The sequence below is a fragment of the Triturus cristatus genome, chromosome 10 (genome assembly GCF_964204655.1).
Source record: "Triturus cristatus chromosome 10, aTriCri1.1, whole genome shotgun sequence".
NCBI classification, from domain to species: domain Eukaryota; kingdom Metazoa; phylum Chordata; class Amphibia; order Caudata; family Salamandridae; genus Triturus; species Triturus cristatus.
Window position 1 is genome coordinate 368529010 of NC_140593.1, and position 14747 is coordinate 368543756.

The 14747-nt window shown below is 48.3% G+C and overlaps 1 protein-coding gene across 1 annotated transcript in view; it reads left to right on the forward strand.

The window, feature by feature from the left end:
* The window catches only part of DNAH11 (dynein axonemal heavy chain 11), a 3007685-nt gene that overhangs the window by 600875 nt on the left and 2392063 nt on the right, over nucleotides 1–14747 (forward strand). The gene's annotated exons all lie outside the window — the stretch shown is intronic.

Genomic DNA, 14747 nt, shown 5'->3' on the forward strand with positions numbered 1-14747 from the left:
CTCCATTTCTTTTTATTTTGTAGATAAATGTTCTTAGCAAGAAGCTTAGTGAGTGCACCCCAGACATGCCCATTGTAAATGGTGCCCCCCCTGCCAGCTTTATTGTATGCAGGCGACGCAGTGTTAACTGCTTGTTCCCCCAAAGCCTTGCGTCATCTAGTGCACTCCTTTGTCAATTTTATGGCCAATCTGGATTTATCAACTAATTTTGACCAAGTCTTTTATAATGGCTTTTGGCCCAAAGCGCATGTGCCCCTTAGTTATTATGGTGGGTAGGTAAGTGCTATTAAATACTAGCTTCTTCTCTTACCTGGGGGTAAATTTTAGCTAGTCTGGGACAAGGTCTGAGTATATAGCACAAAGAAGCACCAAGTGTTCCAGGGCTGTTGGCTCACTGCTAAGTCTCCCGTCACCCAAGGAAGAAAGAGTTCTTATACCGCTCTTGCAAATATATTCATCACAATGCTTTCCTGCAGCAACCTATGGGGCCTGGGTGACTCAGCTACCCTCCAAAGGGAGGAAAAATCAATTTTATCAGAGAGTATATCCAGCTCCCATGCCAACCTCCAGCTTCAATTGCCACAATGAAATAGGCTTAGACTTTGTGTGCAACTTTATCCATAGCTGGTAGTCCTCTCGTGGCATTCTATCTGGAGCTCAGAAGAAGCATAACTAACTAGAGAGATATTTTAGACGGCTTGGCTTGCTATAAGGGTCTTTCAATCCCATGGCTAGCGAACATCAAAAACTCTCTGGAAGCCATTGGATTGGCTGATATGTTTTTAGATCGAAGGCCGTGGCAGCCTCTTTTAGAAAGAAAGTGCAAGTCTTGCTGCTAGAACGACCAAAAGAAGAGATCAATCAATCAAAGCATTTATATAGCGCACTACTCACCCAGAGGGTCTCAAGGCGCTGGGGGAGGGGGGTCCGCTACTGCTCGAACAGCCAGGTCTTGAGTTGCTTCCTGAAGGCGAGGTGGTCCTGGGTCAGGCGGAGGTGGGTCGGGAGGGAGTTCCATGTCTTGGCGGCGAGGTAGGAGAAGGACCGTCCCCCTGTGGTGGCTCTTCGGATGCGGGGGACGGCGGCGAGGGCGTGGCCGGTCGATCGAAGCTGGCGTTTGGGAGCGTAGAAGTTGAGGCGGCTGTTGATGTATCCTGGGCCTTGGTTGTGTAGGGCTTTGTGTGCGTGGGTGAGGAGTCGGAAGGTGATTCTCTTGTTGACCGGGAGCCAGTGCAGGTCTCTCAGGTGTCCGGAGATGTGGCTGCGACGGGGGATGTCCAGGATGAGTCGTGCTGAGGCGTTCTGGATCCGCTGGAGTCTCTTCTGGAGTTTGGCGGTGGTTCCGGCGTAGAGGGAGTTGCCGTAGTTCAGACGGCTGGTGACGAGGGCCTGGGTGACCGTCTTCCTGGTCTCGGTGGGGATCCACCGGAAGATCTTACGTAGCATGCGCAGGATGTTGAAGCACGACGAGGAGACGGCGTTGACTTGTCTGGTCATGGAGAGGGAGGAGTCCAGGATGAAGCCCAGGTTGTGTGCGTGGTCTGTTGGTTTGGGTGCGCTGCCTAGGGCGGGGGGCCACCAGGAGTCGTCCCAGGCGGAGGGTGAGGATCCCAGGATGAGGACTTCCGTCTTGTCCGAGTTCAGTTTCAGGCGGCTGTTCTTCATCCATTCTGCTACCTCTTTCATCCCTTCGTGAAGGTTGGCTCTGGCGGTGGCGGGGTCGTTGGTGAGGGAGAGAATCAGCTGGGTGTCGTCGGCGTAGGAGATGATGTTGAGGTTGTGCTGGCGTGCGATGTCTGCGAGGGGGCTCATGTAGATGTTGAAGAGGGTTGGACTGAGCGAGGAGCCTTGAGGAACGCCGCAGATGACTTCGGTGGCTTCAGATCTGAACGGGGGGAGGCGGACTCTGTGTCCTTCCGGCGAGGAAGGAGATGATCCACGCCAGTGCCTTCTCCTGGATTCCGACGTTGCTGAGTCGCTGCACTAGTGTACAGTGGCAGACAGTGTCGAAGGCCGCGGAGAGGTCTAGGAGGATGAGGGCTGCTGTTTCTCCGTTGTCAAGCAGTGCTCGGATGTCATCAGTGGCTGCGATCAGGGCGGTCTCGGTGCTGTGGTTGGCGCGGAAGCCAGACTGCGAGAGGTCGAGGGATCCGTTCGTCTCGAGGAAGGCGGCCAGCTGCTTGTTGACGGTCTTCTCGATGACTTTTGCAGGAAACGGGAGCAGCGAGATGGGGCGGTAGTTCTTGAGGTCGGTGGGGTCGGCTGATGGCTTCTTTAGTAGAGCGCTGAGTTCGGCGTGCTTCCAGCTCTCCGGGAAGGTAGCGGTGTCGAAGGAGGTGTTGATGATGTCCCGCAGGTGGGGTGCGATGACAGCGTCGGCCTTGTTGAAGACGTGGTGAGGGCAGGGGTCGGTAGGAGATCCGGAGTGGATGGAGTTCATCGTGCGGACGGTGTCTTCGGTGCTGATCGGGGTCCAGGTGCGGAGGGTGGTGGTGGGGGGCGGTGGTTCGGTCGTGGCATGCGTCGGTTGAGTGCTGAAGCTGTTGTGTATGTCCGCGATCTTGTTGTGGAAGTAGGAGGCGAGGGAGTTGCAGAGGTCTTGCGAAGGGGTGATGTCGTTGTTTCCGGCGTTGGGGTTGGAGAGCTCTTTAACGATGTTGAAGAGTTCCTTGCTGTTGTGTGCGTTGTTGTCCAGTCGTTCCTGGAATGCGGTTTTCTTGGTGGCGTGGATGAGTTGGTGGTGTTTTCGGGTGGCGAGCTTGAGGGCAGTCATGTTGTCCGGTGTTGGGTCTCTGCGCCATGTTCTCTAGAGGGCTCGGCAGTTCTTCTTGGAGCTCTTGAGTTCGTCGGTGAACCATGGGGCTTTCTTGCTACCGGGTCTGCTAGGCGGGGTCTTCAGAGGGGCGAGGTCGTCTGCGCAGTTGCTGATCCACTTCGCGAGGTTGGTGGCCGCCTGGCTTGGGTTCGTTGCGCTGGTGGGAGGGTTCATGCTCAGGGAGGTCGCGAGCTGGTCGGCTGTGATCTTGTTCCAGCTTCTGCATGCAACCTGTTGCTGGTGGTGGTGGATCGTGGTCCTTCTGAAGCTGAAGTGGACGCAGCTGTGGTCCGTCCAGTGGAGTCCGGTGGCGTGGCTGAAGGCGATGTCCTTTCTGGATGAGAAGACTGGGTCGAGTGTGTGTCCGGCGTAGTGGGTGGGGGTGGTGACCAGCTGCTTGAGTCCCAGGTTTGCGAGGTTGTCCAGCAGGGTGGTGGTGTTGCGGTCGTTCTTGTTCTCCAGGTGGAAGTTGAGGTCCCCGAGGAGGATGTAGTCAGCGGAGAAGAGGGCGTGCGGGCTGATGAAGTCGGCGATGTCTTCGCTGAATTGTGTGCGTGGTCCCGGGGCTCTATAGATGAGGGTGCCTCTGAGGGTGGTCTTGGGGTTGATGTGGAACTGGAAGTGCAGGTGCTCGGCAGGTGCGAGGGTGTCGTCGGTGTTGGTCGTGATGCGGATGGTGTTCCTGTGGATGATGGCAATGTCCCCTCCGGTCTGGTTGATGCGGTCCCTTCGGATGATCTTGTAGCCGTCTGGGATGGCGATGGCGATGTCGGGCACCGAAGAGGCGTTCATCCAGGTTTCCGTGAGGAAGGCGACGTCTGGTGAGGTCGTGTCGAGCAGGTTCCAGAGCTCGATGGCGTGTCTGTGGACGGAGCGGGTGTTGAGCAGGATGCATTTCAGGTGGCTGCTGCTGTTGCTCGTCTTGGTTGGTGCTGGAGTAGTGCTGGTCCGGATGCAGATGAACTTGCAGGCGTTGCAGCAGAAGGGTCCGTGGGTGCGTCTCGGGGTGGCTCGGTAGCATCCTGGGATTCGGCCGGCGTTGAGTGCGTTGAGGGTGGCGGCGGCGTACGTCTGGCGGGTGGGCTGGGGTCTGTGGGGGCCAGGGGTCCTGGCGCTGGGCGCGGGCCAGGCGCGGACGGGCGCAGACGGGCTTACCTTTGGCGCACCTTCGGCGCTCAGTCGGCGCTCCCGCTGCGCGCGTCCGCTGCGCGGTCGCTCTGGGGGCGTCATAAGAAGGGTGACGAGAGGGCGGGTCAGCTGGGCGGCGGGAGCGGCTCAGCCAATGGGCCGGTGGTGGGCGGGGCTTGTGGCGAGCTGCGGCAGGAAACTGGCGAGCGGGCGGCTCTGCTGAGGCTGGGCCGCTCGGGGGACCAGGGGGCGTCTGTGTCGGAAAAAGGCGGCAAGGCTGGCAGGCAGGAGCAGGAGGCGGCAGGAGGAGCAAGGGGGTGACCCGGCCTGGTGAGAGGCGCAGCGGTCAAGAGATGATGAAGGCTGAAAGCTGAAAGACACAAATCAAGTGTTAAGCATTATTTATATCATAATACCAGGGCTATCTCTACCAGCTACCTGCACAACAGTAATAAGAGATGGATAGTCTTTTATTGTTCAGCTTCCGGGCTTGTATTAGGAAATATTTACTTTGTTTTCGGGATGGACACCAACCCCGGCTCAACTGAAGAGAATTCATATGTACTAACTTGCATAAACAAACCATGGTACGTTTCCTCTTCTGTGAATATTATAAAATGTATACCAAAAAATTCCTCATACCATTTTTGAAGTTTAGGAATCTATGGCTTTGTACACAAGCATATCATTTTTTATTTGCTTTACATGATTGTTTCTTAAAGCTGTAGTCCGCTCCAGAAGTCAATGGATTTTAAATTAAATTTAGGGCATCAATGAATCTGTACGATTTTATTCATGCCAGCCTGTTTTTATCCTGATTTGCTTATTGGTCATTAATATCCCAAACTGATGATTTTACATTTATTTATGTTTTAATAATCTATATTTATTTTACTACTATTTTTGCACTTCTTGCGTGCTTTTATGTCTGTTCACAGCCGAATAAAGATAATTCTCATTCTGATTCTAGACACAACAAAAAATCGCCCTCTACTCCACCCCCCAACCCCCATCCCTGTTGAGGAGCTCTAAAGCGGTCAACCTCGAAGCTGGGAAACTGGGTTTGTGTCTCAGCAGGGACTCTCAACGTCCTGTGATTCTGACCAAATCACTTAATCTCCTAGTGCTGCTCGAATACCTTCGGGTTGAATTTGGGCTATATAAAACTCCCCCCACCCCCGCAAAAAAAAGTACTCAGCCAAGCAGGGACGAAAAGTGAGGGGGGAGTCAGCAGATTAGGTCATCATGGTGATCCGCAGTAATCAGGTACTCATTCTAGTCTGCCATAGAGGCCCACTTTGAGTGGCTGTAAGTCATGAAGCAGAGTGTCCCATTCCCCAGCTATAGGGATTCTTTGGAAGCCACGGGCCTCCTCCTGCCTTAGTGCCGCCAATTCAGCTTTACCCCAATTAAGCGTCGCCAAGCACCAGTGCTTCAGTCCCTGTAGCATATCCACTTTTCCTGTGCACTGCTATGGACCTATGGGCTATAAGCAGAGACAGGTCTATGAAATGGTTTTACTCTTCCAGCTTTCTTATGCTTAAACAAGCCCAGGATTTCACCCTCCATAGAGTACAGATCATCCCGACCCGCAAACTCCAACAGTACACCCGTGACCTCACGCAATATGGTCTCCATCGCCAGGCATTCCAAGAACATGTGAGCTATGTTGGCATCCGTGCCTCACACTGGAGGCAGGTGGAGGCAGACCCAAACACCCTGTGCAGCCTTGCCAGTATGAGATAAGCTATGTGTAGAGTGTTATGTTGTATATATTGAACTTTGCATTTCGTGACTGCTTACACAGATATTGTGGTGCCCTCTCCCAGTCCTTGTGTATCAATTCTCACCATATGTCTCTTTCCCAGCTCCTGCGGGTTGGCAGTAAGGGGTCCTTTGCAGTGCATGCCAAGGCCCTGGTGAACCAGGTGATGAGCCAGTGGCCCCTGATAATGGTGTGGAGTGTGTGTACTAGTGGATGTTGTTCCGGTTCTGTGTCAACGATGCACCACAGCTGACCCAGCTCTGCTACCAACCGACTGTGAGCCAAGAAATGGCTCACAGGCAAATAGCAGTCCATCTGCAATTGGTCAAATGGTAGGAGCACACAAATGTAGAATAGGGCACACAGGGGACACACCCCAGCATTTTTCCCATGACGTCAATCCTTCTCTCCCAATTAGTTTATGAAATGTCTTGATGGAGCTGACACACATCTCGGGGAAGTATGATGAGATAGGTGGCATTAGGCGTAAACTCCTGTGGAAGTTTTCTTGTGCTATGCGCAGCAGATTGCTGGCCTCATGGGGAAGTCTCGCTTGTGGTAATAATACCTCCCTAATTGCACATTGTGCACAATCGATTGAGGGCAATCCTAACTCATCAAGCAGGCTCCCTGCCAGCCAGGTTGCAGGCCATTGTAGCTGTGCCGCTAGGTATTAATGCTCAAAGTTTGGGGCCTCTGGGCCTCCTTTGTCTACCGATAGTTGCAGCTTGCACAGTGTGACTTGGCGCCTGCCTTTGTTACAGATGTATTACGGGGTATGCTCACGGGGAGATTGTGGAAAAAATATAACAAGCGAGGAAGAATCGCCATTTTAGACAATGACACTCTCCCTCGGACCATGCCCCAGAATGCATTTGGGGAGGAGGGAAGCGATAACTCTAGTGAAGTTGCCATTTATGAGGTCTTACGTGTCATGGCAGATGTGTATGGCTAGATAGCAGATTGTGCGGGGCTCTCAGATAAGGGGATGCAAATCTACCATCCGGTTTTGCGGTGGACAATCAGGGTAGATCAAGAACACACATAACTTGGCCCAATTCACTCCCAGGCCCAAGGCTGATCAAAAGTCCGACAGGATAGCCCTGATCTCTGGCAAGATGGTGGCTGTCTAGCACGCCGCATTACCCGCCTGCGTCTCGCACAGGCGATATTGTTTTCTTTTAGCTCAATGACGGAGGAGTGACTAGATATGTTACGGACCCCCTGGGGAAGACTTCCTCTGCTATTGGGGCTCCTAGCTCATATGAGGGGAGCATGGAGAACTATTGCTTACTTACTCACCCACTTGACAGGGCTCCCGTCCTGCAACAACACTGCCCCCTGGGACTTCGCGATGCCTCCTCGCACAAAGCAGGTCTAGGAAAAGGAAAAGGAGTGAGAAGAGGGGCCCCCACCTCCTCTACCTACAGCTCGCTGCACCATGGATACCAAGAAGAAGGGGGACGAGATGGAAACCAAAGGCAAAGGGAAATCCAAAGCCGGCTCCCTTACTGCTAATGCGTCATAATCCTCCAGGGCAACAAAGGAGTTCCTAATCACCGAGGGCAGTCTCACACAGGTTGAGCGAAAACAGGCAATCATTCCCTCGATCTTCAACTCCAGTTCACGGTGCCCTGCCCACCGGGAACTTGTTGGTACAGAAACAAGAAAAGGAGGAAGTCTACAGGCTGTTGCAGGCTGCCCATCTGTGAGCACTCGGACAAGTGATTTTTCTATTGTTTGTGGTCATGGGAAAGGGGCCATTCCTGATCCTTTCGCAGTAGAGAGGATTTGCAAAGAAGTTGGGGGGCTTGCGTTTAAAGGACTTTAGGAATGGAGGGTGGACTGCTGTAACTATTGACTCTACAACTACTTCCATACCCTGACCCCGTCTGATCAGACAGTATATCCAGTAGACAACTGTGGACTGCCACGAGACAGCCTTGCGTTGAAGGAGCCACCCTTCCCAGATCAGCAGGATACATTTTCCTCACTCACCGATGACTCGGATGGCTCTGCTATCATGGAAGATCTCTCAGAGGATGGGGTTGACTCTGGGGGCTCTAACAGCAGCACACCTGGTGGCTTCCCCTCCCCCCCAGAAGTACCCAAAAACGTCTTATAAAAAAGGAGGAAGACCAGGAGTAATCTTCCTGGTAAATGCCCGTGACTTATGGATACAAACTATGTTGCCACGGCCGCCCCTTCTCAATTGACTTGGGAACACTCGGTCACCAAACAGTTCTATGCAGACGCGGGTGTTCAGGTGCTCCGGCTCCTGTATCTCCTGAAGCCCCCACTATGAGCTTGATCTACTCCACGCTAAAACAGCTACAGGGAGAAGCCCGAGCGGAGACCCGCAAGGCCCGCCTGGCTGCTAAAAACATTCCGGGGCTAATTGGAAAGTCAATACATGCTGTTCAGAGATGACAGAGAGGCTGGTGGTGCTGGAATATCGTCAAATGACCGTCGAGGAGAGCACCTGCGAGCTGAAAACACAGGTGGAGAGCCAGGATTCACAGCTGGTGGATGTGCTCTGGAAGTTGGAGGACTTTGAGAACCGCCAGCGGCGGAATAACTTGCGCTTCGCGGGCATAGCGGAAAATGGTGAGTGTAGCGAAGCCAAGGCATTTATCATCCAGTTACTTAAAGGTGCGTTCCCTAATCTGGATGGCTGGAACTGGGAAACTGAGATCCAAAGGGCACACAGATTCCCTCTTACCATATGGAATGGACAGATGGGCCAATTGGACAAGCCAAGAGCAATTTTGGTTTTTGGGGGGGAATTGTTTGCTACACCAAGCCTTTTTTGACAAAGCTCACCCCGACTCAAGACGCTCATTCGAGGGCCATTCCTTTTTTGTGAGGCCTGATTTTTGCCACGCAACTGTGAAAGGAGATGGCGCCTCCGGCAAATATTTATCCCCCTTCCCTACAGCATTTTGGGTGTCAGGTGTTTCTCCTTAATCCAGCCAGACTGAAGGTCATCTTTAAAGGCCGGACACGCTCCTTTACATCTAAAATAAAAGCACAAGAATTTCTGGATGAAATTCGCACTGGCCGCAATCACTCAAGGGACTCTAAAGGTGGACACATTGGCCAAAAAAACAGTTGAAAAGAGAAGGCCACTCTTACCATAGCTGTTGCTGTTCTCTCGGTCAAGATCCTCTTTTTAATTTTTGGGGCTTTTTCTTTTCTTTTCTCATTTTGCCCCATATGAGATACTGTTATTTCCTCTCTTTTTCTTCCCCTGTTCTTCTCTTCCTCTCCTTAGGTCTGGTTTCTCTGCCTGATAGGGCAGGTCGGCTTTTTTTGGCAGCAGCCATCATTGGAGTCCTTGGTGACCTGCTGCTCCAATTTGGGGTTCAGGGTTGGGGGTGAGGGGCAGGACAGTTTGATGAGGGAGGGGGGGGGGGGTCGAGGGGATGTTTGGGTGGAATGGGTAACCAAACAGACTTTGTTGTATTTCTGAAATTAGTAAAAAATTGAGTCATATTGCAGGATCTAAATTCTATTTGTTATGAATAGATTTTGGTCAAGCCTATAACTTGCAGTTAGCTTCTTTTCTGTTATTTTTTTTTTCCTGCTCCTTTTAAATGACTAAAGTTCGCATCGCATCTGTGAATATTTGTGGGCTCAAAGATTACCGGATGCGGCAAAGGATTGCCATTGATTTAAATATCTTGAAAGCTGATATAATATGCCTACAAGAGACCCATATTGAGAGCTCTTGTAGACATGTTCTTGAAGGCCTTGGGTATCAGTTGGTCTGTTCTACAATGTAGGGAACTCGTACGAAGGGGGTAGCCCTTCTGGCTAGAAAGGTAGTTGGTGAGTTCCCCCGGTCTCTTTCAGATGATCTTAGTCACTGGGCCATTGCGGAGTATAGATCCATCTCTAGTTGGTTTACGATCTGTTCAGTATATGGCCTGGTGCTGGATGACCCTGAATTGTTCCAATGACTAGATAGTGAGCTGGACTCTCCTGAGTGTCTAGTTTTCAGAAATGTGTGGGTTTGGTAGGTTTCCCTTGATGGCTGCCAAACCTGGGACCAAAAACCCACCCCTTGCATAAGCTGATTGTTTTGTGATAGGTTATTTTGATGTCTCCACAATACGTTTTGGGCCCTTGCCTGTCACGGGTACTTGACCCACCCACAAGAGTGAGGTACCATTTTTATTGGGAGACCTGGGGTAGCATTGAGTGTTAGGAAATGTGTGTCAGCCCAGTGACCCTAGAACTTACCTACACAGAAATTTGAGAAAATGTTGATTTTTTTTATCATAATTTGAGGTTTGCAGGGGATTCTGGGTAGGGAAACGTTGGGGGAACCATGCAAGCCATACCTTCCTGAACTCCCCAGGTCTCTTGTTTTCAGAATGTGTGGGTTTGGTAGGTTTCCCTAGCTGCCCTCCAAGCCCGGGACCAAAAACTCATGTGACCCCCCTTGCAAAACCAGGTAATTTTCGGATTCATAGGGGGCATCTGTGTTTTTGGTCCCGGGGTCGGCAGCCATCTAGGGAAGCCTACCTGCAAACCTCAAATTTAGCTGAAAAAATCAGATTTGTCTCAAATTTCTGTGTGGGAAAGTTCTGGAATCTGCATGGATCCACAAATTTCCTACACCCCAGCGTTCCCCCAGGTCTCCTGATAAAAATTGTACCTCACCCGCGTGGGTGGGTTAAGTACCCGTGACAGACAAGAGGCCAAAACGTATTGAGGAGACATCAAAATTACCTATCACAAAACAACCTGGTTTTGCCAGGGGGGGTCACCTTGGTTTTTGGCCCTCGGCTCGGTGGCCAACTTGGAAAACTAACAAACCTACACATTTTTGAAAACTAGACACCCGGGGGAGTCCAGCGAGGTCTGGCTTGTGTAGATCCCCCAACGGTTTCCTACCCAGAATCTCCTTCAAACCTCAAGTTTAGCTGAAAAAAATGTTTCCCCATATTTTTGTGTGGGATCACTGTGCCAGCACAAAACTACTACCCCACAGCTTTTCTACCAGTCTCCAGATACCTCACTTCTGTGGGTGGGGCAAGGGCCTGTGACTGGGAAGAGTCAAAAACATAGGGATTAAGGGTATAACACTGAGAATTCTAAGCGCTACATTTTAAAAAAAATGTTTTGAGCCGATTTTGCATTGGACTCCCACACAAGTGAGGTATCATTTTACTTGGGAGACTGAGAGGAACGCTGTGGCGTAGGACATTTGTGCCGCCACGGTGATTCCACACAAAAATATGGGGGAAATGTGTTTCTGGGTAACATAACAAATCACCCCATCCTGCATTCCCCTGGGTGTCTAGGTTTAAAAAATGTATAGGTTTGCTAGGTTTCTCTAGGTGCGAGCAGAGCTAGGGTTCAAAATCTACAGCTAGGCACTTTGCAAAAAAAAGAGTCAGTTTTCACTGTGGGAAAGTGGTGTGTCCATGTTACGTTTTGGCCCATTTCCTGTCGCAGGCACTAGGCCTACCCACACAAGTGAGGTACCATTTTTCTTGGAAGGCTTTGGGGAATGTGTGTGGGTACAAAGTTTGAGGTTTGCAAGGGATTCTGGGTAACAGAACCTGGTGAGAGCAGACAAGTCACCCCATCCTGGATTTCCCTGGGTGTCAAGTTTTCAAAAATGTATAGGTTTTTTAGGTTTCCCTAGGTGCCAGCAGAGCTAGGGTTCAAAATCTACAACTGGACACTGCAAAAAATGGGTCGGTTTTCACTGTGAAAATGTGGTGTATTACCGTTGCGTTTTGGGCCGTTTCATATTGCGGGCACTAGGCCTACCCACAGAAGTGAGGTACCATTTTTCTCGGAAGGCTTTGGGAAATGCAGGGTGGGTAAAATTGTGTGGATCCACGCAGATTCCAGTACTTTACACCACAGAAATGTGAGGAACATGTGTTTCTTTTGACAAAGTTTGAGGTTTGCAAGGGATTCTGGGTAACAGAACCTGGTGAGAGCCATACAAGTCACCCCATCCTGTATTCCCCTGGGTGTCTATATTTAAAAAATGTATAGGTTTGCTAGGTTTCCCTAGGTGCTGGTGGAGCTAGGGTTCAAAATCTACAGCAAGACACTTTGCAAAAAAGGGTCTATTTTCATTGTGAAAATGTGGTGTCTCCACGTTGCCTTTTGGGCCGTTTCCTATCGTGGGCATTAGGCCAATCCACACAAGTGAAGTACCATTTTTAACGGGAGACTTAGGGTAACACAGAACTGTAGAGCAACTGTTATTACCTATTGACTTTCGATGCATTTCTGCCTTCCTAATGAAAGACGTGTAAAAAAGAAGTCACTTTGAAAATGTCCTATAATTCTCAAGCTAGTATGGGTACTCACAATTTCGGAAATGTGCACTTAGCTACTGTTCCTAAACTCTATATTTTGTTCCAATTTCAGAAATACATAAGTGTCTTTAATCCCGATTTTTCACTGAAAAATGTTCCCAATTTAATTGCTATCTACCCAGTACATAATAAAAAAACATTGCAAGACACTGCTCAGTTATTGGCGCTGGGTTCGTCGGGTTCTTGGTGAACCTACAAGTCTTATATATCCCTACTACCAGAAAGGTCCAGCAAATGTAACGGTATACTGCTTTCAAACATCTGTCATAATTAGAAGAAGTTACAGTTGAAAACGGTGGCACAAATGACTGGTTTTTTCAACTCATTTTCAATTTTTTCTATTTTCAACTGTCCGTTTCTATAAAGAAACCTTGAAGGAGCTACACAAAGGACCCCTTGCTGAATTCGCAATTTTGTCTACTTTTCCAAAATGTATAGCTTTCCATTATTGCTTTCATACCCATTTCACCATTAACTGGAAAAAGGTTGAAAGCACAAAAAATAGCATAAATAGGCTATGTCCCAGTAAAATGCCAAAACTGTGTAAAAATTGTTGATTTGCTGACAAAAGTCTGTCAGTCCCTGAAAGCTGGGAGAAAGGTGATTTCAGCCCTAAAAACCCTTTGTTGATATCATTTGCAGGGAAAAAACCAGATGCCTGTTTATAGCAATTTTTACCCATTTAAAAAAAATAAATGTAGCTGTATTTTGGCTATTTTCTGTTTCCCCTTCTAAAGAAGGGAACCTCCTTTAATTGCACAGTCAGGTCAGGGAGAAAAGTGGGACAACAAGCACCAAGCAAATAATCAAAACCTCCCACTTGACTTGTATTTCTTTCCTCCAGGACAAACAAGCTCCAATGGGTTGTAGACATTCAATTTGAGACATGATACGTACAAGCAATTGATACTTTAGCAAAAATGTTTAAATTGATTTAATATTTTTTATTTTTTATCATGATTTATTTTATCGTTTGTAACAAAACATTTAAAAGCCACACAATGTATTCACAATTTTGTCCATTATTCTTTTTTTTTATACAATTGTGTTGTACATTTCATTGGCACATTAGCACACAGATAAAATTATCTGTATCGTACCCCAATACATTACCACACCCTCATATTGATCTCTTGCATCTACATTCAAACTCACACATACCATCCACACTATCAACCCACCTAGGAGCATATGCACCTAATGGTCATGCAAGGTAAGGTACAAAGATGTTTAGAGTCTCCGTGACCATGTTGTGGACTGGGAACACACAAAAAAACAGGTTGCATCATGTTTAGGTGGTATTAATCAGATTACGACCACCTTCTTCAGGACCATCAAGGTTTGCAAATTATGGGCGAGTGGTTGGGGTATAAGAACTATATGAGGGGAGCATAGTTCAGGGCCTCTGTTCGGCAGGTCACTAGGACTGATGCAGCATCAATATTGCATTGGGTCACTCTCATAAGCGAAATGCATGAGTCTCTATATGTCACTGGTGTCAATGAAGTATCACTGCACTGTCACAATGCCACAGAATACGTTTCTTAAGATCTATTTATCACTTCTCTTCATGTAATGGGTTTTATCCTCATAACCTGTTGGTATATATAGTCCTATGTCCTGTGATTTTAGGTCATATCCTCTTAGAATGTTCTTAATCTTGATTGATATGAGTGTCTAGTTTCCATAGTATATGTCGTCACTTCAACATGGTTTGCAGGAATTCGGAGTCCTCTTCTCTCGGCCATGTAACCGCCCTTGTAACTGCCTTATTTATTTGTTTAATTTCTGGGTCCCCTCCAGGGGAATCCCCAAACCCTGGGTACCTTTAGAATACTCATGATGTTGGAAGAAAAGGAGGCATATTTGGCATGGATACCGTATGTGGTCAAAAAGTTACAGGGGCCTAATCGCGAACTACCCCAAATAGCCCAAAAAAGGCTTGGCACTAGGCCTAGCAGTGAAAGGGTTAACTTAACTTCGTCAATATCTATGGCGAAGAAATGACAACAGAACATTTGTACTTTTTTACCAGCAAATAATGCACATCTGGAATTTGACTAATGATAAACTGTAAGCTGACATCTCTTTTAAGCAATATATTCATATACAGTACAATGGGTAAACCATATTTGTCTGAGAAACTAGGTCCTCCACCTCATAATCATCTACAATGTCACTGATTGCGATTTCGATTTTGAACGTGCAAATCTTTGCATGTCACTAAAGCTGTGTGACATTATTAAATTCCTGTGAGTGTTGTTTAGGAATAAAAAAATATGTTTTTGACAGTCAACCTAGTAAATGATATTCTGAGATTAGATTAATTGCAGTTTTCTCCCTGATAAAAGGAGAATTTTATGTACATTCGAAATTTTGCAAAGTTAAGTTTTTGCATCAAAATCACCAAACAAGAAAGGATTTGGTGCAAATAATTTCCTTTTTATTGAAAATATATATTGTTGCATTAATATTAAATTGCCAGCTTGCATGTAGTCAAAAATACCCCCAGGATTTCGACTCCCAACAAAAAAAAGGAAGATGTACAAGAAAGAACACTAAACCAAAACATCTAAGCCAACCTGCAAATATCATACAGGAAACACAGTTACGGTGCATTCAACATTTGATAATATACAATGTGCTTCTTGAGAAAATATAAGCTCGTAAGTTTTAGTGAGGCACAAGA